Here is a 24,113-nt window from a genome sequence, read left to right on the forward strand (position 1 = left end):
GTGGAGAGTATAGAAAGGTATGTGATACTGTTGAGAATCTAATTATGTACTAATTAACCTCCATATTTATACTATCTAACCTATTTCAAACTTTTCATAGATTGCCTGACACATCAAAGGCAACAAAGGCAAGACTAGAAAAGCACAGGACACACAAGCTCGACTCTGGTGGTTTTTCGAAACTTCAAGCAAGAGTTGTAAGTATTAGTAAATGAAAAATTGTATCAGTATATCTTTTTTACTTTCTTCCCTGGGGTAAAACATGCTTATTTTGGACTTGGTTTGACAATGAAAGTTCAGTATGCTATCTCAAGCATCAAGATGGAGGATTCACTAAAGGGAGAAAATAGATTGATGTCTATTTTCTGCTACAGATTGGATAAAACATAATGTAAGTACAATTCATCTACTAAAAACATTGATTGAATGAAAAGAGTCAAGGATCAAGAAGTAATAGCTTTAAATTATCTTTACACTTCTGTGATGTCAAATAAATGTTTGCTAGATGACAGTGATCTGAAACTCAAATGCAATTAATAGTCATTGATGAGTATAAAATAATTTAGATGTGTGAAGAATTAATGGTGCAACATTTGAAATGAAAAGGTAAGATGTAGATTAATATTTAGAAAGGAAACATGAGTATATTGAGAAGATCAGTTGTGACTACAAATTTCATGGAGACTTAAGAAATGGTGAAAATTGTATCAGTTTGCTTTTGAAAGGATGTGATAATTGCTTTGCTGCAAAGGGATGGGTGTTCTTCTTAGGAGATTGTTTTGAATTGTTAAAAGACTGTCAACTTCAAGTCATTAGACTTAGACTTACTTTAACATGGCAAATTTGAATGTTTTAGATTGAATTTTCAGTGATTTTTTTGGTTTTGGTAAGATGTCTTGGTTATGATTGTTTACTCAACAGTTTTTATTTATAGAATCTTCTTATGTAATTGAATGATTCACTTTTTCCCAAGATATGCATGGGCGCAATGTTGGAGTTAATGTGGAAAGCCAATGTTCTGGAGCTACATTGTTGTCTTAAATCTTTTGCAGTTGTGCTTAAAATTAATGTAACACAATTAAATTTAAATCTCTTGATATCTGGATCATCAATCCAAGCATGGCTATAGAGAATCGTAGCTGTGTAGACACCAAATTTGAACAGTCCACTTACAATTGAGAAATAGATTATTGGTAGTGTCCTCATCTACTTGACAGATTGAGCATGCAGAAGCTTGGTAGGTGCCTCAAACCTAGCCCTAGTTTCATTGCCAACCATAAATTTGGTGTATACACGAAAGCTGTTTTGATCTTGTGAGAATTGAATATTAGGATCTCCATTTGAATTCTTGTTATTAATGCCTTGACTCACTATTGCTGGATAAACAACCTAGTTGAAGTCCAGTGCAAAGAGGTTGTTGGCTACCAAAGATTTGATAAGTGTTATGAAAATATTCAATGTAACAATCTCCTTCTAAATTGAACTCCCGATGAATATTAATCTGGAATTCTTTTGGCACCATCTTTTTTATTTGTTTTTTAATATTCTAAATTCCTACTCTAGCCTCATTGCTCTATTTTTGTTTTTATTCTATTTAATTATATATGTAATATTACAATGTGAAATTCAATGTTCAGATGTTTGTGGATGAAGTAATGGAACTTGTGGAGCTCACTTCTTTGAGAGGTTCCTTGGTTGGGCTTCCTGGAGTGAATGGCCTATCTACTGAATAGTGTAAGCGGTTAACAATAGCAGTAGAGCTTGTGGCTAATCCTTCAATTATATTCATGGATGAGCCAACTTCAGGCTTAGATGCTCGAGAAGCAGCTATAATTATGAGAACAGTAAGAAATATAGTTGACACGGGGAGAACTATTGTTTGCACAATCCATCAGCCTAGTATTGATATCTTCGAGGTATTTGACGAGGTAAAGATTTGGTTTTCTTAAAATAGCTTTGTGAAGCATTTGAAATTGGCATCTTCTTAAAGCTAAATGAAATATGTTGCAGCTATTCTTAATGAAGCGAGGAGGTCGGCTTATCTATGCAGGTCCACTTGGTCACAATTCTAACAAACTTATAGAATATTTTTCGGTAAGATGCCATCCACTACGATTTTATTCTGTTGAGAGATTTAGATCTGAATCTGGTACCTTTTGATGAGCAGTTTGAATTTTAGAGTTGTAAGTAGTCATAGTTTATTGTACTAGAACCAATAGGAAGTTTATTTTATATACAAGGAATTGGTCATGCCGGATAGTGTTGACCACTAAGCTTTTAGCAAACATTCTCAATACATTGAGCTTAAGAGTCAAGCACTAGCTGCAATCATCATATATGTTTCAACTAATTGAAAATGATTCATGTAGGCCATTGAGGGGGTTCCACAGATCAAGGAAGGTTATATTCCAGCTACGTGGATGTTGGAAGTAACTTCTATGTCAGAAGAGCACCGTCTAGGTGTCAACTTTAGTGAAATCTATAAATCATCAGACCAGCTTAAAGCACGAAATATTTTTTTTTGTTTTACTCCTTCCACCGTCGCAATTGCGACGGTGTTGCCGTCGCACCTACAGTAACCCCAATGCAATTGGAGGGGTTGGCTTCACAATTGTGATGGAAAACATGAGAATTGTGACATGGTTGCTGTCACACCTACCCTCCAATTGTGACGGGGTTTTTGTAGGTGCGATGGCAACCCCATCGCAATTGCAACGGAAAACACAAGAATTGCGACGAGGATGACGGGACAACAAGGTGGTTGCATAGCGACGGATAAGCATCGCAATTGCGACGGCAAGGGTAGACGTCGTAAATTGCGACTAAATAACTACGACGTCTATATCTATCGCAGTGGCGACACATTGCTATCGAAATTGCGACACATAGCCGTCACAAATCGATGCCAAATCTATTAGTGTTTAATCACATGAAATCTAGAATTTTTTGATAATTTAAAATATATTTTCCACTTTTAAATTTCATTTTCCAAAACTTAATTGCTAAAATATTTGTTAGCTTTAATAATAATATTATTTAGTCATTTATTTAAAAATGAGCTCCAAATATATTATTATTAAAATAAATATTGACAAATTTCAAATTTAAACTTTTAACATTTATTTTCAAATTTAATTATTTTATTTAATTAATTTCCCAATTAATTAAATAAAATAAATATTAAAATATCATATTAATTTTTCATTAAATTAAACCATTAATTAAATCTTTTAATTTAGCTTAATCAAACCAAAGGTTTAAATCATGAATTACGTCATCTGACGCATTCGAAGGGTACTCAACTTAGATACTTGTCCTAATTTTTCAATTAGAACAAATGGCTTAAAGGGTTGGGATTTGGACTTGAGAATTTATCTCCCCTCTCTTATCATTGAGATAGTGTGATAGGGTATGCTCATCTTGACAATTCAGGCAAGTCGATACCCAGTACCTGCAACCTGCATAAAACCCATGCATGTACAAGTATAATATATATACTAAGCTAAACAGGCAATGGCAGGAAGTGGTGCATCGTGTAGATCCCAACTAGCAAGTGACTACAACTCCTTTCTTTAACCACATCAGACACGCCATACAAAAGCAAATACGCAAACCATACACATGCAAGTATGGGGTAAGTATCCATAAGAAAACACATATGATAATAAATCATCTTACTAATCATCATTAATAACTGCAAACACTGAAAATAATCATCATATATACATGAAATGCAAAATCTAAGTAATCTCATCACATAATAAACTAAATCCATAGCATAATATCTGATAATCTCATAACAATGCTGCTAACCATCAACATAAAACTAGCTCTTAAAAGAGTTCAACAATGATAACAAAATGTGAACCAGGGGCAGGCACTACAACTCAAGTCAACCGTGGTTAAATATGGTCAAATTTTGGTCAAACTTAATCTCTACATACGTGAATATGAGCAAATGTGAGTATGAATTCTGATAACAATTCGATGCAAATTCTCATTCAACCTTTCAAAATGAAGAGATGAGGGTCTCTTAAATAGACATTTTTGGAATTCATCAACGGTTAAGATCGATTTCAATCAACAGTCAGGATTAAAGGTGAAGTTCAGTCATAAAGGGAGATTTTCAAATTAAAGGGAGCTAACAGATTTAATTTGAGTAAAATAAGGAGTTAACCAAATCAATTTGAGTAGAAAAAGGAGTTAACTGATTTAACTCATTTTTTATCAATAGTGAACTAAAAATTTCTCTTTTTGAAGTGAAGAGAGATTTTGTTGAGATATTTAATTTAAGAAAATGAGATATGCTCTCATAATTACTTTTTCTATTTAATTAAATAATCTTTAATTAATTACAGACAATTTTCTTATTTAATTAAATAACTTTATTTAATTAATTAGGAATAGCTTCTCATTTAATTAAATAACTTTGTTTAATTAATTAGAAGTAAGTACTCCATTTAATTAAATAATTACGTTTAATTATTTCAAAATTCTTTTCCAAACTAGTCAACTCAAGTCAACCATGGTTAAATCTGATCAACTTTTGGTCAAACTTGATCTCTACGTATGTGAATATGAGCAAATATGAGTATGAATTCTAGCAACAATTCGATGCAAATTCTCATTAAACCTTTCAAAATGAGGAGATGAGGGTCTCTTAAATAGACTTTCTTGGAATTCATCAACGGTTGAGATCGATTTTAATCAACAATCATGAATAAAGGTGAAATTCAGACATAAAGGTAGATTTCCAAATTAAAGGGAGTTAATAGATTTAATTTGAGTAAAATAAGGAGTTAACTAATTCAATTTGAGTAAAAAAAGGAGTTAACTGATTTAACTGATTTTTTATCAATAGTGAACTGAAAATTTTCCTTTTTGAACTGAAGAGAGATTTTGTTGAGATATTTAATTTAATAAAATGAGATATGCTCTCATAATTACTTTTTATATTTAATTAAATAATTTTTAATTAATTAGAGACACTTTTCTTATTTAATTAAATAACTTCATTTAATTAATTAGGAATGGCTTCTCATTTAATTAAATAACTTTCTTTAATTAATTAGAAGTAAGTACTCCATTTAATTAAATAATTTCGTTTAATTATTTCAAAATTCTTTCTGAAACTAGTCAACTCAAGTCAACCATTGTTAAATTTGGTCAACTTTTGGTCAAACTTGATCTTTGCGTATGTGAACATGAGCAAATATGAGTATGAATTCCAGCAACAATTCGATGCAATTTCTCATTCAACCTTTCAAAATGAAGAGGCGAGGGTCTCTAAAATAGACTTTCCTAGAATTCATCAATGGTTGAGATCGATTTCAATCAGCGGTCAGGATTAAAGGTGAAGTTCAGTCATAAAGGGAGATTTCCAAATTAAAAGGAGTTAACAGATTTTATTTCAGTAAAATAAAGAGTTAACTGATTCAATTTGAGTAGAAAAAGAAGTTAAATGATTTAACTCATTTTTGATCAATAGTGAACTAGAAATTTTCCTTTTTGAACTGAAAAGAGATTTTGTTGAGATATTTAATTTAACAAAATGACATATGCTCTCATAATTACTTTTTCTATTTAATCAAATAACCTTTAATTAATTAGAGACAATTTTCTTATTTAATTAAATAATTTTATTTAATTAATTAGGAATGGCTTCTCATTTAATTAAATAACTTTGTTTAATTAATTAGAAGTAAGTATTCCATTTAATTCAATAATTTTGTTTAATTATTTTAAAATTCTTTTTGAAACTAGTCAACTCAAGTCAACCGTGGTTAAATCTTGTCAACTTTTGGTCAAACTTGATCTTTGCATATGTAAATATGAAGAAATGTGAGTATGACTTATAGCAACAATTCGATGCAAATTCTCATTAAACCTTTCAAAATGAAGAGATGAGAGTCTCTTAAATAGACTTTCCTGGAACTCATCAACAGTTGAGATCGATTTCAATCAACGGTCAGGATTAAAGGTGAACTTCAATCATAAAGGGAGATTTCCAAATTAAAGGGAGTTAACAGATTTAATTTGAGGAAAATAAGGAGTTAACTGATTCAATTTGAGTAGAAAAAGGAGTTAACTTATTTAACTCATTTTTGATCAATAGTGAATTGGAAATTTCCCTTTTTGAACTGAAGAGAGATTTTGTTGAGATATTTAATTTAATAAAATGAGATATGCTCTTATAATTACATTTTCTATTTAATTCAGTAATCTATAATTCATTAGCGACACTTTTCTTATTTAATTAAATAACTTCATTTAATTAATTACGAATGGCTTCTCATTTAATTAAATAACATCGTTTAATTATTTAGAAGTAAGTACTCCATTTAATTAAATAATTTTATTTAATTATTTTAAAATTCTTTTCGAAACTAGTCAACTCAAGTCAACCGTGGTTAAATCTTGTCAACTTTTGGTCAAAATTAATCTTTGCGTATGTGAATTTGAGCAAATGTGAGTATAAATTTCAGCAACAATTCGATGCAAATTCTCATTCAACCTTTCAAAATGAAGAGAAGAGTGTCTCTTAAATAGACTTTCTTGGAATTCATCAATGGTTGAGATCGATTTCAATTAATAAAATGAGATATGCTCTCATAATTACTTTTTCTATTTAATTAAATAATATTTAATTAATTAGAGACACTTTTCTTATTTAATTAAATAACTTCATTTAATTAATTAGGAATGGCTTCTTATTTAATTAAATAACTTTTTTTAATTAACTAGAAGTAAGTACTCCATTTAATTAAATAATTTCGTTTAATTATTTCAAAATTCTTTTCGAAACTAGTCAACTCAAGTCAACCGTGGTTAAATCTGGTCAACTTTTGGTCAAACTTGATATTTGCGTATGTGAATATGAGAAAATGTGAGTATGAATTCAAGCAACAATTCGATCCAAATTATCATTCAACCTTTCAAAATGAAGAGATGAGGGTCTCTTAAATAGACTTTCTTGGAATTCATCAATGGTTGAGATCGATTTCAATCAACGATCAGGGTTAAAGGTGAAGTTCAGTCATAAAGGGATATTTGCAAATTAAAGCGAGTTAAATGATTTAATTTGAGTAAAATAAGGAGTTAACTGATTCAATTTGAGTAGAAAAAGGAGTTAACTGATTTAACTTATTTTTGATTAATAGTGAACTGGAAATTTCCCTTTTTGAACTGAAGAGAGATTTTTTTGAGATATTTAATTTAATAAAATGAGATATGCTCTCATAATTACTTTTTCTATTTAATTAAATAATCTTTAATTAATTAGAGACACTTTTCTTATTTAATTAAATAACTTCATTTAATTAATTATGAATGGCTTCTCATTTAATTAAATAACTTTGTTTAATTAATTAGAAGTAAGTACTCCATTTAATTAAATAATTTCGTCTAATTATTTTAAAATTCTTTTCGAACTAATCAACTCAATTCAAATGTGGTTAAATCTGGTCAACTTTTTGTCAAACTTGATCTTTGCGTATGTGAATATGAGCAAATGTGAGTATGAATTTCAGCAAAAATTCGATGCAAATTCTAATTCAACCTTTCAAAATGAAGAGATGAGGGTCTCTTAAATAGACTTTCCTGGAATTCATCAACGATTCAGATCGATTTCAATCAGCAGTCAGGATTAAAGGTGAAGTTCAGTCATAAAGGGAGATTTCCAAATTAAAGGGAGTTAACAGATTTAATTTGAGTAAAATAAGGAGTTAACTGATTCAATTTGAGTAGAAAAAATAGTTAAGTGATTTAACTCATTTTTTATGAATAGTGAACTGGAAATTTCCATTTTTGAACTGAAGAGAGATTTTGTTGAGATATTTAATTTAATAAAATGAGATATGCTCTCATAATTACTTTTTCTATTTAATTAAATAATCTTTAATTAATTAGAGACACTTTTTTATTTAATTAAATAACTTCATTTAATTAATTAGGAATGGCTTCTAATTTAATTAAATAACTTTGTTTAATTAATTAGAAGTAAGTACTCCATTAAATTAAATAATTTCTTTTAATTATTTAAAAAAAAATTTGAAACTAGTCAACTCAAGTCAACCATGGTTAAATCTGGTCAAGTTTTGGTCAAACTTGATCTCTGCGTATGTGAATATGAGCAAATGTGAGTATGAATTCCAGTAACAATTCGATGCAAATTCTCATTCAACCTTTCATAATGAAGAGATGAGGGTCTCTTAAATAGACTTTCTTGAAATTCATCAATAGTTGATATCGATTTCAACCAGCGGTCAGAATTAAAGATGAAGTTCAGTCATTAAGGGAGATTTCCAAATTAAAGGGAATTAACAAATTTAATTTCAGTAAAATAAGGAGTTAACTAATTCAATTTGAGTAGAAAAAGGAGTTAACTGATTTAACTCATTTTTGATCAATAGTGAACTAGAAATTTCCCTTTTTGAACTGAAGAGAGACTTTGTTGAGATATTTAATTTAATAAAATGAGATATGGTCTAATAAATACTTTTTCTATTTAATTAAATAATCTTTAATTAATTAGAGAGAATTTTCTTATTTAATTAAATAATCTTTAATTAATTAGAGAGACTTTTCTTATTTAATTAAATAATCTTTAATTAATTAAATAATCTTTAATTAATTAAATAATCTTTAATTAATTAGAGAGACTTTTCTATGTGAATATGAGCAAATGTGAGTATGAATTCCAACAACAATTCGACGCAAATTCTCATTCAACCTTTCAAAATGAAGAGATGAGGGTCTCTTAAATAGACTTTCTTGGAATTCATTAATGGTTGAGATCGATTTCAATCAACGGTCAGGATTAAAGGTGAAGTTAAGTCATAAAGGGATATTTCCAAATTAAATAGAGTTAACAGATTTAATTTGAGTAAAATAAGGAGTTAACTAATTCAATTTGAGTAAAAAAATGAGTTAACTCATTTAACTCATTTTTGATCAATAGTGAACTGGAAATTTCCCTTTTTAAACTAAAGAAAGATTTTGTTGAGATATTTAATTTAATAAAATGAGATATGCTCTCATAATTACCTTTTCTATTTAATTAAATAGTCTTTAATTAATTCGAGACACTTTTCTTATCTAATTAAATAATTTCATTTAATTAATTAGGAATAGCTTCTCATTTAATTAAATAAATTTGTTTAATTAATTAGAAGTAAGTACTCCCTTTAATTAATAATTTTGTTTAATTATTTCAAAATTCTTTTTGAAACTAGTCAACTCAAGTCAACCGTGGTTAAATCTGGTCAACTTTTTGTCAAACTTGATCTCTGCGTATGTGAATATGAGCAAATGTGAGTATGAATTCCAGTAACAGTTCTATGCCAATTCTCATTCAACCTTTCAAGATGAAGAGATGAGGGTCTCTTAAACAGAATTTCTTTAAATTCATCAACAGTTGAGATCGATTTCAATCAGCGGTCAGGATTAAAGATGAAGCTCTATCATAAAGGAAGATTTTTAAATTAAAGGGAGTTAACAGATTTAATTTCAGTAAAATAAGGAGTTAACTGATTTAATTTGAGTAGAAAAAAGAGTTAACTGATTTAACTTATTTTTGATCAATAGTGAACTAAAAATTTCACTTTTTGAACTGTAGAGAGATTTTGTTGAGATATTTAATTTAATAAAATGACATATGCTGTCATATTTACTTTTTCTATTTAATTAAATAAACTTTAATTAATTAGAGACACTTTTCTTATTTAATTAAATAACTTCATTTAATTAATTAGGAATGGCTTCTCATTTAATTAAATAACTTTGTTTAATTAATTACAAGTAAGTACTCCATTTGATTAAATAATTTTGTTTAATTATTTTAAAATTCTTTTCGAAACTAGTCAACTCAAGTCAACCATGGTTAAATCTGGTCAACTTTTGGTCAAACTTGATCTTTGCATATGTGAATATGAGCAACTGTGAGTATGAATTTCAACAACAATTCAACGCAAATTCTCATTCAAACTTTCAAAATGAAGAGATGAGGGTATCTTAAAAAGACTTTCTTGCAATTCATCAACGGTTGAGATCGATTTCAATCAGCGGTCAGGATTAAAGGTGAAGTTCAGTCATAAGGGGAGATTTTCAAATCAAAGGGAGTTAATAGATTTAATTTGAGTAAACTAAGGAGTTAACTGATTCAATTTGAGTAGAAAAAAGAGTTAACTGATTTAACTCATTTTGGATCAATAGTGAACAGGAAATTTCCCTTTTCTAACTAAAGAGAGATTTTGTTGAGAAATTTAATTTAATAAAATGAGATATGCTCTTATAATTACATTTTCTATTTAATTAAATAATTTTTAATTAATTAGAGATGCTTTTCTTATTTAATTAAATAACTTCATTTAATTAATTAAGAATGGCTTCTCATTTAATTAAATAACTGTGTTTAATTAATTAGAAGTATTCCATTAAATTAAATAATTTTGTTTAATTATTTCAAAATTCTTTTCGAAACTAGTCAACTCAAGTCAGTCGTAGTTAAATTTGGTCAACTTTTGGTCAAACTTGAACTCTGCGTATGTGAATATGAGCAAATGTGAGTATGAATTCCAGCAACAATTCGATGCAAATTCTTGTTCAACCTTTCAAAATGAAGAGATGAGGGTCTCTTAAATAGAATTTTTTAGAATTTATCAACAGTTGAGATCGATTTCAATCAACAATCAGGATTAAAGGTGAAGTTCAGTCATAAAGGGATATTTCAAAATTAAAGGGAGTTAATAGATTTAATTTGAGTAAAATAAGGAGTTAACTGATTCAATTTGAGTAGAAAAAAGAGTTAACTGATTTACCTCATTTTTTATCAATAGTGAACTGTAAATTTCCCTTTTTGAACTAAAAAGAGAATTTGTAGAGATATTTAATTTAATAAAATGAGATATGCTCTCATAATTACCTTTTCTATTTAATTAAATAGTCTTTAATTAATTAGAGACACTTTTCTTATTTAATTAAATAATTTCATTTAATTAATTAGGAATAGCTTCTCATTTAAATAAATAAATTTGTTTAATTAATTAGAAGTAAGTACTTTGATTAATTAATAATTTTGGTTAATTATTTCAAAATTCTTTTCGAAACTAATTCAACTCAAGTCAACCGTGGTTAAATCTGGTCAACATTTGGTCAAACTTGATCTCTGCGTATGTGAATATGAGAAAATGTGAGAATGAATTCTGGAAACAATTCAATGCAAATTCTCATTCAACTTTTCAAAATGAAGAGATGAGGGTCTCTTAAATAGACTTTCCTAGAATTCATCAATGGTTGAGATCGATTTCAATCAATGGTTAGGATTAAAGGTGAAGATCATTCATAAAGGGAGATTTCCAAATTAAAGAGAGTTAACATATTTAACTTGAGTAAAAGAAGGAGTTAACTAATTCAATTTGAGTAGAAAAAGGAGTTAACTGATTTAACTCATTTTTTATCAATAGTGAACTGAAATTTTCCCTTTTTGAACTGAAGAGAGATTTTGTTGAGATATTTAATTAAATAAAATAAGATATGCTCTCATAATTACTTTTTCTATTTAATTAAATAATCTTTAATTAATTAGAGACACTTTTCTTATTTAATTAAATAACTTCATTTAATTAATTAGGAATGGCTTCTCATTTAATTAAATAACTTTGTTTAATTAATTAGAAGTGAGTACTCCATTTAATTAAGTAATTTCTTTTAATTATTTCAAAATTCTATTTGAAACTATTCAACTCAAGTCAACTGTGGTTGAATTTGGTCAACCTTTGGTCAAATTTGATCTTTGCGTATGTGAATATGAGCAAATGTGAGTATAAATTCCAGCAACAATTCGATGCAAATTCTCATTCAAACTTTCAAAATGAAGAGATGATGGTCTCTTAAATAGACTTTGCTTGAATTCATCAACGGTTGAGATCGGTTTCAATCAGCGGTAAAGATTAAAGGTAAAGGTCAGTCATAAAGCGAGATTTCCAAAATAAAGGGAGTTATCAGATTTAATTTGAGTAAAATAAGGAGTTAACTGATTCAATTTGAGTAGAAAAAAGAGTTAATTGATTTAGCTCATTTTTGATCAATAGTGAACTAGAAATTTCCCTTTTTGAACTGAAGAGAGACTTTGTTGAGATATTTAATTTAATAAAATGAGATATGGTCTAATAAATACTTTTTCTATTTAATTAAATAATCTTTAATTAATTAGAGAGAATTTTCTTATTTAATTAAATAATCTTTAATTAATTAGAGAGACTTTTCTTATTTAATTAAATAATCTTTAATTAATTAAATAATCTTTAATTAATTAGAGAGACTTTTCTATGTGAATATGAGCAAATGTGAGTATGAATTCCAACAAAAATTCGACGCAAATTCTCATTCAACCTTTCAAAATGAAGAGATGAGGGTCTCTTAAATAGACTTTCTTGGAATTCATTAATGGTTGAGATCGATTTCAATCAACGGTCAGGATTAAAGGTGAAGTTCAGTCATAAAGGGATATTTCCAAATTAAATAGAGTTAACAGATTTAATTTGAGTAAAATAAGGAGTTAACTAATTCAATTTGAGTAAAAAAATGAGTTAACTCATTTAACTCATTTTTTATCAATAGTGAACTGGAAATTTCCCTTTTTAAACTAAAGAAAGATTTTGTTGAGATATTTAATTTAATAAAATGAGATATGCTCTCATAATTACCTTTTCTATTTAATTAAATAGTCTTTAATTAATTCGAGACACTTTTCTTATCTAATTAAATAATTTCATTTAATTAATTAGGAATAGCTTCTCATTTAATTAAATAAATTTGTTTAATTAATTAGAAGTAAGTACTCCTATTAATTAATAATTTTGTTTAATTATTTCAAAATTCTTTTTGAAACTAGTCAACTCAAGTCAACCGTGGTTAAATCTGGTCAACTTTTTGTCAAACTTGATCTCTGCGTATGTGAATATGAGCAAATGTGAGTATGAATTCCAGTAACAGTTCTATGCCAATTCTCATTCAACCTTTCAAGATGAAGAGATGAGGGTCTCTTAAACAGAATTTCTTTAAATTCATCAACAGTTGAGATCGATTTCAATCAGCGGTCAGGATTAAAGATGAAGCTCTATCATAAAGGAAGATTTTCAAATTAAAGGGAGTTAACAGATTTAATTTCAGTAAAATAAGGAGTTAACTGATTTAATTTGAGTAGAAAAAAGAGTTAACTGATTTAACTTATTTTTGATCAATAGTGAACTAAAAATTTCACTTTTTGAACTGTAGAGAGATTTTGTTGAGATATTTAATTTAATAAAATGACATATGCTGTCATATTTACTTTTTCTATTTAATTAAATAAACTTTAATTAATTAGAGACACTTTTCTTATTTAATTAAATAACTTCATTTAATTAATTAGGAATGGCTTCTCATTTAATTAAATAACTTTGTTTAATTAATTACAAGTAAGTACTCCATTTGATTAAATAATTTTGTTTAATTATTTTAAAATTCTTTTCGAAACTAGTCAACTCAAGTCAACCATGGTTAAATCTGGTCAACTTTTGGTCAAACTTGATCTTTGCATATGTGAATATGAGCAAATGTGAGTATGAATTCCAGCAACAATTCGATGCAAATTCTCATTCAACATTTTAAAATGAAGAGATGAGGGTCTCTTAAATAGACTTTCCTGGAATTCATCAATGGTTGATATCAATTTCAATCAACGGTCAGGATTAAAGGTGAAGTTCAGTTATAAAGGGAGATTTCCAAATTAAAGGGAGTTAACAAATTTAGTTTGAGTAAAATAAGGAGTTAACTGATTCAATTTGAATAGAAAAAGAAGTTAACTGATTTAACTCATTTTTGATCAATAGTGAACTAGAAATTTTCCATTTTGAACTAAAGAGAGATTTTGTTGAGATATTTAATTTAATAAAATGAGATATGCTCTCATAATTAGTTTTTCTATTTAATTAAATAATCTTTAATTAATTAGAGACACTTTTCTTATTTAATGAAATAACTTCATTTAATTAATTAAGAATGGCTTCTCATTTAATTAAATAACTTTGTTTAATTAATTATATGTAAGTACTCCATTTAATTAAATAATTTCGTTTAATTATTTCAATTTTTTTTTTGAAACTAGTCAACTCAAGTGAACCGTGGTTAAATTTGGTCAACTTTTGGTTAAACTTGATCTTTGCGTATGTGAATATGAGCAACTGTGAGTATGAATTTCAACAACAATTCAACGCAAATTCTCATTCAAACTTTCAAAATGAAGAGATGAGGGTATCTTAAAAAGACTTTCTTGCAATTCATCAACGGTTGAGATCGATTTCAATCAGCGGTCAGGATTAAAGGTGAAGTTCAGTCATAAGGGGAGATTTTCAAATCAAAGGGAGTTAATAGATTTAATTTGAGTAAACTAAGGAGTTAACTGATTCAATTTGAGTAGAAAAAAGAGTTAACTGATTTAACTCATTTTGGATCAATAGTGAACAGGAAATTTCCCTTTTCTAACTAAAGAGAGATTTTGTTGAGAAATTTAATTTAATAAAATGAGATATGCTCTTATAATTACATTTTCTATTTAATTAAATAATTTTTAATTAATTAGAGATGCTTTTCTTATTTAATTAAATAACTTCATTTAATTAATTAAGAATGGCTTCTCATTTAATTAAATAACTGTGTTTAATTAATTAGAAGTATTCCATTAAATTAAATAATTTTGTTTAATTATTTCAAAATTCTTTTCGAAACTAGTCAACTCAAGTCAGTCGTAGTTAAATTTGGTCAACTTTTGGTCAAACTTGAACTCTGCGTATGTGAATATGAGCAAATGTGAGTATGAATTCCAGCAACAATTCGATGCAAATTCTTGTTCAACCTTTCAAAATGAAGAGATGAGGGTCTCTTAAATAGAATTTTTTAGAATTTATCAACAGTTGAGATCGATTTCAATCCACAATCAGGATTAAAGGTGAAGTTCAGTCATAAAGGGATATTTCAAAATTAAAGGGAGTTAACAGATTTAATTTGAGTAAAATAAGGAGTTAACTGATTCAATTTGAGTAGAAAAAAGAGTTAACTGATTTACCTCATTTTTTATCAATAGTGAACTGTAAATTTCCCTTTTTGAACTAAAAAGAGAATTTGTAGAGATATTTAATTTAATAAAATGAGATATGCTCTCATAATTACCTTTTCTATTTAATTAAATAGTCTTTAATTAATTAGAGACACTTTTCTTATTTAATTAAATAATTTCATTTAATTAATTAGGAATAGCTTCTCATTTAAATAAATAAATTTGTTTAATTAATTAGAAGTAAGTACTTTGATTAATTAATAATTTTGGTTAATTATTTCAAAATTCTTTTCGAAACTAATTCAACTCAAGTCAACCGTGGTTAAATCTGGTCAACATTTGGTCAAACTTGATCTCTACGTATGTGAATATGAGAAAATGTGAGAATGAATTCCGGAAACAATTCAATGCAAATTCTCATTCAACTTTTCAAAATGAAGAGATGAGGGTCTCTTAAATAGACTTTCTTAGAATTCATCAATGGTTGAGATCGATTTCAATCAATGGTTAGGATTAAAGGTGAAGTTCATTCATAAAGGGAGATTTCCAAATTAAAGAGAGTTAACATATTTAACTTGAGTAAAAGAAGGAGTTAACTAATTCAATTTGAGTAGAAAAAGGAGTTAACTGATTTAACTCATTTTTTATCAATAGTGAACTGAAATTTTCCCTTTTTGAACTGAAGAGAGATTTTGTTGAGATATTTAATTTCATAAAATAAGATATGCTCTCATAATTACTTTTTCTATTTAATTAAATAATCTTTAATTAATTAGAGACACTTTTCTTATTTAATTAAATAACTTCATTTAATTAATTAGGAATGGCTTCTCATTTAATTAAATAACTTTGTTTAATTAATTAGAAGTGAGTACTCCATTTAATTAAGTAATTTCTTTTAATTATTTCAAAATTCTATTTGAAACTATTCAACTCAAGTCAACTGTGGTTGAATTTGGTCAACCTTTGGTCAAATTTGATCTTTGCGTATGTGAATATGAGCAAATGTGAGTATAAATTCCAGCAACAATTCGATGCAAATTCTCATTCAAACTTTCAAAATGAAGAGATGATGGTCTCTTAAATAGACTTTGCTCGAATTCATCAACGGTTGAGATCGGTTTCAATCAGCGGTAAAGATTAAAGGTAAAGGTCAGTCATAAAGCGAGATTTCCAAAATAAAGGGAGTTATCAAATTTAATTTGAGTAAAATAAGGAGTTAACTGATTCAATTTGAGTAGAAAAAAGAGTTAATTGATTTAGCTCATTTTTTATCAATAGTGAACTAGAAATTTCCCTTTTTGAACTGAAGAGAGACTTTGTTGAGATATTTAATTTAATAAAATGAGATATGGTCTAATAAATACTTTTTCTATTTAATTAAATAATCTTTAATTAATTAGAGAGAATTTTCTTATTTAATTAAATAATCTTTAATTAATTAGAGAGACTTTTCTTATTTAATTAAATAATCTTTAATTAATTAAATAATCTTTAATTAATTAGAGAGACTTTTCTATGTGAATATGAGCAAATGTGAGTATGAATTCCAACAACAATTCGACGCAAATTCTCATTCAACCTTTCAAAATGAAGAGATGAGGGTCTCTTAAATAGACTTTCTTGGAATTCATTAATGGTTGAGATCGATTTCAATCAACGGTCAGGATTAAAGGTGAAGTTCAGTCATAAAGGGATATTTCCAAATTAAATAGAGTTAACAGATTTAATTTGAGTAAAATAAGGAGTTAACTAATTCAATTTGAGTAAAAAAATGAGTTAACTCATTTAACTCATTTTTGATCAATAGTGAACTGGAAATTTCCCTTTTTAAACTAAAGAAAGATTTTGTTGAGATATTTAATTTAATAAAATGAGATATGCTCTCATAATTACCTTTTCTATTTAATTAAATAGTCTTTAATTAATTCGAGACAATTTTCTTATCTAATTAAATAATTTCATTTAATTAATTAGGAATAGCTTCTCATTTAATTAAATAAATTTGTTTAATTAATTAGAAGTAAGTACTCCTTTTAATTAATAATTTTGTTTAATTATTTCAAAATTCTTTTTGAAACTAGTCAACTCAAGTCAACCGTGGTTAAATCTGGTCAACTTTTTGTCAAACTTGATCTCTGCGTATGTGAATATGAGCAAATGTGAGTATGAATTCCAGTAACAGTTCTATGCCAATTCTCATTCAACCTTTCAAGATGAAGAGATGAGGGTCTCTTAAACAGAATTTCTTTAAATTCATCAACAGTTGAGATCGATTTCAATCAGCGGTCAGGATTAAAGATGAAGCTCTATCATAAAGGAAAATTTTCAAATTAAAGGGAGTTAACAGATTTAATTTCAGTAAAATAAGGAGTTAACTGATTTAATTTGAGTAGAAAAAAGAGTTAACTGATTTAACTTATTTTTGATCAATAGTGAACTAAAAATTTCACTTTTTGAACTGTAGAGAGATTTTGTTGAGATATTTAATTTAATAAAATGACATATGCTGTCATATTTACTTTTTCTATTTAATTAAATAAACTTTAATTAATTAGAGACACTTTTCTTATTTAATTAAATAACTTCATTTAATTAATTAGGAATGGCTTCTCATTTAATTAAATAACTTTGTTTAATTAATTACAAGTAAGTACTCCATTTGATTAAATAATTTTGTTTAATTATTTTAAAATTCTTTTCGAAACTAGTCAACTCAAGTCAACCATGGTTAAATCTGGTCAACTTTTGGTCAAACTTGATCTTTGCATATGTGAATATGAGCAAATGTGAGTATGAATTCCAGCAACAATTCGATGCAAATTCTCATTCAACATTTTAAAATGAAGAGATGAGGGTCTCTTAAATAGACTTTCCTGGAATTCATCAATGGTTGATATCAATTTCAATCAACGGTCAGGATTAAAGGTGAAGTTCAGTTATAAAGGGAGATTTCCAAATTAAAGGGAGTTAACAAATTTAGTTTGAGTAAAATAAGGAGTTAACTGATTCAATTTGAATAGAAAAAGAAGTTAACTGATTTAACTCATTTTTGATCAATAGTGAACTAGAAATTTTCCATTTTGAACTAAAGAGAGATTTTGTTGAGATATTTAATTTAATAAAATGAGATATGCTCTCATAATTAGTTTTTCTATTTAATTAAATAATCTTTAATTAATTAGAGACACTTTTCTTATTTAATGAAATAACTTCATTTAATTAATTAAGAATGGCTTCTCATTTAATTAAATAACTTTGTTTAATTAATTATATGTAAGTACTCCATTTAATTAAATAATTTCGTTTAATTATTTCAATTTTTTTTTTGAAACTAGTCAACTCAAGTGAACCGTGGTTAAATTTGGTCAACTTTTGGTTAAACTTGATCTTTGCGTATGTGAATATGAGCAACTGTGAGTATGAATTTCATCAACAATTCAACGCAAATTCTCATTCAAACTTTCAAAATGAAGAGATGAGGGTATCTTAAAAAGACTTTCTTGCAATTCATCAACGGTTGAGATCGATTTCAATCAGCGGTCAGGATTAAAGGTGAAGTTCAGTCATAAGGGGAGATTTTCAAATCAAAGGGAGTTAATAGATTTAATTTGAGTAAACTAAGGAGTTAACTGATTCAATTTGAGTAGAAAAAAGAGTTAACTGATTTAACTCATTTTGGATCAATAGTGAACAGGAAATTTCCCTTTTCTAACTAAAGAGAGATTTTGTTGAGAAATTTAATTTAATAAAATGAGATATGCTCTTATAATTACATTTTCTATTTAATTAAATAATTTTTAATTAATTAGAGATGCTTTTCTTATTTAATTAAATAACTTCATTTAATTAATTAAGAATGGCTTCTCATTTAATTAAATAACTGTGTTTAATTAATTAGAAGTATTCCATTAAATTAAATAATTTTGTTTAATTATTTCAAAATTCTTTTCGAAAGTAGTCAACTCAAGTCAGTCGTAGTTAAATTTGGTCAACTTTTGGTCAAACTTGAACTCTGCGTATGTGAATATGAGCAAATGTGAGTATGAATTCCAGCAACAATTCGATGCAAATTCTTGTTCAACCTTTCAAAATGAAGAGATGAGGGTCTCTTAAATAGAATTTTTTAGAATTTATCAACAGTTGAGATCGATTTCAATCAACAATCAGGATTAAAGGTGAAGTTCAGTCATAAAGGGATATTTCAAAATTAAAGGGAGTTAACAGATTTAATTTGAGTAAAATAAGGAGTTAACTGATTCAATTTGAGTAGAAAAAAGAGTTAACTGATTTACCTCATTTTTTATCAATAGTGAACTGTAAATTTCCCTTTTTGAACTAAAAAGAGAATTTGTAGAGATATTTAATTTAATAAAATGAGATATGCTCTCATAATTACCTTTTCTATTTAATTAAATAGTCTTTAATTAATTAGAGACACTTTTCTTATTTAATTAAATAATTTCATTTAATTAATTAGGAATAGCTTCTCATTTAAATAAATAAATTTGTTTAATTAATTAGAAGTAAGTACTTTGATTAATTAATAATTTTGGTTAATTATTTCAAAATTCTTTTCGAAACTAATTCAACTCAAGTCAACCGTGGTTAAATCTGGTCAACATTTGGTCAAACTTGATCTCTGCGTATGTGAATATGAGAAAATGTGAGAATGAATTCCGGAAACAATTCAATGCAAATTCTCATTCAACTTTTCAAAATGAAGAGATGAGGGTCTCTTAAATAGACTTTCTTAGAATTCATCAATGGTTGAGATCGATTTCAATCAATGGTTAGGATTAAAGGTGAAGTTCATTCATAAAGGGAGATTTCCAAATTAAAGAGAGTTAACATATTTAACTTGAGTAAAAGAAGGAGTTAACTAATTCAATTTGAGTAGAAAAAGGAGTTAACTGATTTAACTCATTTTTTATCAATAGTGAACTGAAATTTTCCCTTTTTGAACTGAAGAGAGATTTTGTTGAGATATTTAATTTCATAAAATAAGATATGCTCTCATAATTACTTTTTCTATTTAATTAAATAATCTTTAATTAATTAGAGACACTTTTCTTATTTAATTAAATAACTTCATTTAATTAATTAGGAATGGCTTCTCATTTAATTAAATAACTTTGTTTAATTAATTAGAAGTGAGTACTCCATTTAATTAAGTAATTTCTTTTAATTATTTCAAAATTCTATTTGAAACTATTCAACTCAAGTCAACTGTGGTTGAATTTGGTCAACCTTTGGTCAAATTTGATCTTTGCGTATGTGAATATGAGCAAATGTGAGTATAAATTCCAGCAACAATTCGATGCAGATTCTCATTCAAACTTTCAAAATGAAGAGATGATGGTCTCTTAAATAGACTTTGCTCGAATTCATCAACGGTTGAGATCGGTTTCAATCAGCGGTAAAGATTAAAGGTAAAGGTCAGTCATAAAGCGAGATTTCCAAAATAAAGGGAGTTATCAGATTTAATTTGAGTAAAATAAGGAGTTAACTGATTCAATTTGAGTAGAAAAAAGAGTTAATTGATTTAGCTCATTTTTTATCAATAGTGAACTAAAAATTTCCCTTTTTGAACTGAAGAGAGATTTTGTTGAGATATTTAATTTAATAAAATGAGATATGCTCTCATAATTACTTTTTTTATTTAATTAAGTAATCTTTAATTAATTAGAGAGAATTTTCTTATTTAATTAAATAACTTTATTTAATTAATTAGGAATGGCTTCTCATTTAATTAAATAAATTTTTTTAATGATTTAGAAGTAGGTAGTCCATTTAATTAAATAATTTCGTTTAATTATTAGAAAATTCTTTTCGAAACTAGTCAGCTCAACTCAACCGTGGTTAAATTTGGTCAACTTTTGGTCAAACTTGATCTTTGGATATGTGAACATGAGAAAATGTGAGTATGAATTCCAACAACAATTCGATGCAACTTCTCATTCAACCTTTCAAAATAAAGAGATGAGGGTCTCTTAAATAGACTTTTTTGGAATTCATCAATAGTTGAGATCGATTTCAATCAGCGATCAGGATTAAAGGTGAAGTCAGTCATAAAAGGAGATTTCCAAATTAAAGGGAGTTAACAGATTTAATTTGAGTAAAATAAGGAGTTAACTGATTCAATTTGAGTAGAAAAAGGAGTTAACTGATCTAACTCATTTTTTATCAGTAGTGAACTGGAAATTTCCCTTTTTGAAGTAAAGAGAGATTTTGTTGAGATATTTAATTTAATAAAATGAGATATGCTCTCATAATTACTTTTTCTATTTAATTAAATAATGTTTAATTAATTATAGACGCTTTTCTTATTTAATGAAATAACTTCATTTAATTAATTATGAATGGCTTCTCATTTAATTAAATAACTTTGTTTAATTAATTAAAATTAAGTACTCCATTTAATTAAATAATTTATTTTAATTATTTCAAAATTCTTTTCGAAAATTGTCAGCTCAAGTCAACCGTGGTTAAATCTGGTCAACTTTTGGTCAAACTTGATCTTTGCGTATGTGAATATGAGCAAATGTGAGTATGAATTCCAGTACCAATTCGATGCAAATTCTCATTCAACATTTCAAAATGAAGAGAGGAGGGTCTCTTAAATAGACTTTCTTGGAATTCATCAATGGTTAAGATCAATTTCAATCAATGGTCAGGATTAAAGGTGAAGTTCAGTCATAAAGGGAGATTTTCAAATTAAAGGAAGTTAACAGATTTAGTTTGAGTAAAATAAGGAGTTAACTGATTCAATTTGAGTAGAAAAAAAAGTTAACTGATTTAACTCATTTTTTATCAATAGTGAACTGAAAAATTTTCCTTTTTGAACTAAAGAGAGATTTTGTTGAGATATTTAATTTAGTAAAATGAGACATGCTCTCATAATTACTTTTTTTATTTAATTAAATAGTCTTTAATTAATTAGAGACTCTTTTCTTATTTAATTAAATAACTTCATTTAATTAATTAAGAATAGCTTCTCATTTAATTAAATAAATTTGTTTTATTAATTAGAAGTAAGTACTCCATTTAATTAATAATTTTGTTTAATTATTTCAAAATTCTTTTCAAAACTAGTCAACTCAAGTCAACCATGGTTAAATCTGGTCAACTTTTAGTCAAACTTGATCTCTGCGTATGTGAATATGAGCAAATGTGAGTATGAATTCCAACAACAATTCGATGCGAATTTTCATTCAACATTTCAAAATGAAGAGATGAGGGTCTCTTAAATAGACTTTCCTGGAATTCATCAACGGTTGAGATCAATTTCAATCAACGGTCAGGATTAAAGGTGAAGTTCAGTCATAAAGGGAGATTTTCAAATTAAAGGGAGTTAACAGATTTAATTTGAGTAAAATAAGGAGTTAACTGATTCAATTTGAGTAGAAGAAGGAGTTAACTGATTTAACTCATTTTTGATCAATAGTGAACTGGAAATTTCCCTTTTTGAACTGAAGAGAGATTTTGTTTAGATATTTAATTTAACAAAATGATATATACTCTCATAATTACTTTTTCTATTTAATTAAATAATATTTAATTAATTAGAGACACTTTTCTTATTTAATTACATAACTTCATTTAATTTTTTATTTTTTTAATTTATTTTTAGACAGCAGGAATCGGTGCAACATGGCCCCCCTATAAACTGCAGTGCGCCTGGTGAACTTTTTAACGTGACCGGCAGAACTGGCGCGACACGCCCACAGGTACCACAAGGATGGGGGAGACTAGAACCCATGACCCCCTGCAATAGAAAAGATTCAGCCAACTGAGCTAGGGCCCCCACCCTTACTTCGTTTCATTTAATTAATTAGGAATGGCTTCTCATTTAATTAAATAACTTTGTTTAATTAATTAGAAGTAAGTACTCCATTTAATTAAATAATTTTGTTTAATTATTTCAAAATTCTGTTCAAAACTATTCAACTCAAGTCAACCGTGGTTAAATCTGTTCAACTTTTGGTCAAACTTGATCTCTGCATATGTGAATATGAGCAAATGTGAGTATGAATTCCAGCAACAATTCGATGCAAATTTTCATTCAACCTTTCAAAATGAAGAGATGAGGGTCTCTGAAAAAGACTTTCCTGGAATTCATCAACGGTTGAAATCAATTTCAATGAACGGTCAAGAGTAAAGGTGAAGTTTAGTCATAAAGGGAGATTTTCAAATTAAAGGGAGTTAACAGATTTAATTTGAGTAAAATAAGGAGTTAACTGATTCAATTTGAGTAGAAAAAGGAGTTAACTCATTTAACTCATTTTTTATCAATAGTGAACTGAAAATTTCCCTTTTTGAACTGAAGAGAGATTTTTTTGAGATAATTAATTTAATAAAATTAGATATGCTCTCATAATTACTTTTTTCTATTTAATTAAATAATCTTTAATTAATTAGAGACAATTTTCTTACTTATTTAAATAACTTCATTTAATTAATTAGGAATGGCTTCTCATAAAATTAAATAACTTTGTTTAATTAATTAGAAGTAAGTGCTCCATTTAATTAAATAATTTCATTTAATTTTTTCCAAATTCTTATCGAAACTAGTCAACTCAAGTCAATCGTGGTTAAATCTGGTCAACTTTTGGTCAAACTTGATCTCTCCGTATGTGAATATGAGCAAATGTGAGTATGAATTCTAGCAACAATTCGATGCAAATTCCCATTCAACCTTTCAAAATGAAGAAATGAGGGTCTCTTAAATAGACTTTCATGGAATTCATCAACAGTTGAGATCGATTTGAATCAGCAATTAGGATTAAAGGTAAAGTTCAGTCATAAAGGGAGATTTCCAAATTAAAGAGAGTTAACAGATTTAATTTGAGTAAAATAAGGGGTTAACTGATTCAATTTGAGTAGAAAAAGGAGTTAACTAGTTTAACTCATTTTTTATCAATAGTGAACTGGAAATTTCCTTTTTTGAATTGAAGAGAGATTTTGCTGACATATTTAATTTAATAAAATGAGATATTCTCTCATAATTACTTTTTCT

At 27.3% G+C, this 24,113-nt stretch overlaps 1 pseudogene; it reads left to right on the plus strand.

The window, feature by feature from the left end:
- Window positions 1–1,637: 1,637 nt before the first annotated feature.
- Window positions 1,638–22,871, plus strand: LOC149554774 (ABC transporter G family member 32-like; annotated as a pseudogene).
- Window positions 22,872–24,113: the final 1,242 nt, after the last annotated feature.

The sequence above is a fragment of the Cupressus sempervirens genome, chromosome 5 (genome assembly GCF_028749045.1).
Source record: "Cupressus sempervirens isolate cs-2001-9-10 chromosome 5, ASM2874904v1, whole genome shotgun sequence".
In the NCBI taxonomy this organism is placed as follows: Eukaryota; Viridiplantae; Streptophyta; class Pinopsida; order Cupressales; family Cupressaceae; genus Cupressus; species Cupressus sempervirens.